General features: G+C 42.9%; 1 protein-coding gene across 1 annotated transcript in view; it reads left to right on the forward strand.

Annotated features, from left to right (window-relative positions):
* Window positions 1–2,500, forward strand: part of LOC125029755 (probable chitinase 10) — a 106,866-nt gene that overhangs the window by 470 nt on the left and 103,896 nt on the right. The window lies entirely within an intron of this gene.

A 2,500-nucleotide genomic window follows, 5' to 3' on the forward strand; every position in this document is an offset into this window, starting at 1 on the left:
GACCAGTGTACATGTCAACGACCAGCTTCCTCGTTAAGCATTTTATCAATTGTAGGTGGTGGATGCACTCGCTCTTGAACCCTGGCGTGGGTGTGAAGAGTGAAAGAGCACATAACGGGCACGGGCGTGTGGGCGGTGCGGCGTTGAGAGCGGTGATTTATGGGAATGGGGAAAATATCTCTTTCATATGACACCGCCAAGAAATTAATTATGCATCCGTTCTACTTCTCTGTCTCAGACGCCCGCGCGGCTACCGCTTTAGTGTTTGTTTGTCTATGAGGAACTGGATTCTCATTTCACAACAAATGCTCTGTCTTCTTGTTCATTATGTTTTAAAAAGTGGAGGGGGAAGGTAATAAAACAAACAAAAAATGTGTATAAGGAGAAAATCGATCATATGCCATTCATCTGAGAATAAAAACAAAACAAAAAACAAAGAAATATATAACTATTGCAAGACGGGTCTCACACTTTCCTTTTCGGAGCGTCGAAGAATTAATCAGACGGAGACTCCTTGCACTTTTGGCTGCTGTCTGTGCATCAGAATTGGAAAAAAAAATTACTGTAATGCATAGTAAGAGTATATGAAATAAAAACGAGACAGAGATGAATAAGGTCAAATAAACAGTTATATATTTTTATGATAATGACATTAATGATGAAGATGATGATTATAAATAAGAAATGTAATAATGACCATGATGCCAATAATAACAATAAATATGACAGTATATAATAGATAATGGAAATGGCACCGATAACAATTGTAATGATAAACAAACGATACTAACGACAATTATAATGATAATGATGACAATGATAATAACAAGGTTAGTAATAACAATGGTAAAAATAGTAATGATCATGATAATGATAATGATCATAATAACAACAATGATGATGAAGACAATTATGACTATTATTATCATTATTGTTAGTAGTAGTAGTAAAAGTAGTAGTATGACAAATAATGAATGACACCGATAATAATCATGATATTCTTAATGATTATATTAACAATAATGATAAAATAATAACAATAATACCGATGATAATAATGATAATGATATTTATGAAAATGATAACATAATCATGATGATGAGGATGATAATAATAATGGTAATAATAAAGTAATAATGATAATAATTATGGTAATAATAATAATGATAACAATGGTAATGTTTATGATGATAATAATTATATTAATGATAATTACGAATATATGATAATGTTGATAATAATAGTAATAATAACAGTATCAATAATAACCATAGTAATAATAATAGTAATGATAATAATCATAATAGTAATGATAATCATCATAGTAGTAATGATAATAATCATAAAAGTAATAATAATTAAAAAAAAAAAAACTCATAGTGATACACGATTCTAACCTTAGTGACCGCTCTTCAAACGCCGTATTCTCACCGTCCTCTGAGTGACGTCACGCCGTGCTCTCTACCGCCCTTTTCCTTAAGGCAGCCCCGTGTCTCGAAGACCGAGAAACGCGCTGTTCCAACCAACCACAAAGCTGGGCATCAGGTTACAGGCTAGGCTGACCTGAACGCGGGGGATGGGGGGAGGGGGGGGATGTGGGTAGGGGGAGAGGGAACAGGAAGAGGGCAGTAGGGGGGGAGGGGAGGGAAGGGGACCCGGGGGAAGGGGCTACACTCCTCTCTTTACTTTCCTTTGGGGGTCGTTCTCGCTGCCGCCGTCGAGCCTAAAAGGGTGAGCCCTCCATCTTCTTCTCCTTCTCCTCCTCCTCCTCCTCTTCCTCCCTCCTCCTTCTCCTCCTCCTCCTCCTCTTCTTCCTCTTCCTCTTCCTCTTCCTCCTCCTCCTCTTCCTCCTCCTCCTCCCTCCTCCTCCTCTTCCTCCCTCCCCCTCCTCCTCTTCCTCCCTCCCCCTCCTCCTCTTCCTCCCTCCTCCTCCTCCTCCTCCTCCTCTTCCTCCTCCTCTTCCTTCTCCTCTTCCTCCTCCTCTTCCTCCCTCCTCCTCCTCTTCCTCCCTCCCCCTCCTCCTCTTCCTCCCTCCCCCTCCTCCTCTTCCTCCCTCCTCCTCCTCCTCTTCCTCCCTCCTCCTCTTCCTCTTCCTCTTCCTCCCTCCTCCTCCTCCTCCTCTTCCTCCTCCTCCTCCTCCTCCTCCTCCTCCTCCTCCTCCTCCTCTTCCTCCCTCCCCCTCCTCCTCTTCCTCCCTCCCCCTCCTCCTCTTCCTCCCTCCTCTTCCTCCTCTTCCTCCCTCCTCCTCTTCCTCTTCCACCCTCCTCCTCCTCCTCCTCCTCCTCCTCCTCCTCCTCCTCCTCCACTCTCCTTGTTCCACTCTCCTTGTTCCACTCTCCTTGTTCCACTCTCCTTGTTCCACTCTCCTTGTTCCACTCTCCTTGTTCCACGCTCCACTTCCACTGCTAATTACTCGTCCGAACCTCTCCTGCTAGAGATTTCAATGCGACGATGCTCATTATCTCAGTCTGTCTCGTCTTTCTCGCCATTCGCACTTTCT

This window comes from Penaeus chinensis, chromosome 10 (genome assembly GCF_019202785.1).
Source record: "Penaeus chinensis breed Huanghai No. 1 chromosome 10, ASM1920278v2, whole genome shotgun sequence".
Taxonomy (NCBI): Eukaryota; Metazoa; Arthropoda; class Malacostraca; order Decapoda; family Penaeidae; genus Penaeus; species Penaeus chinensis.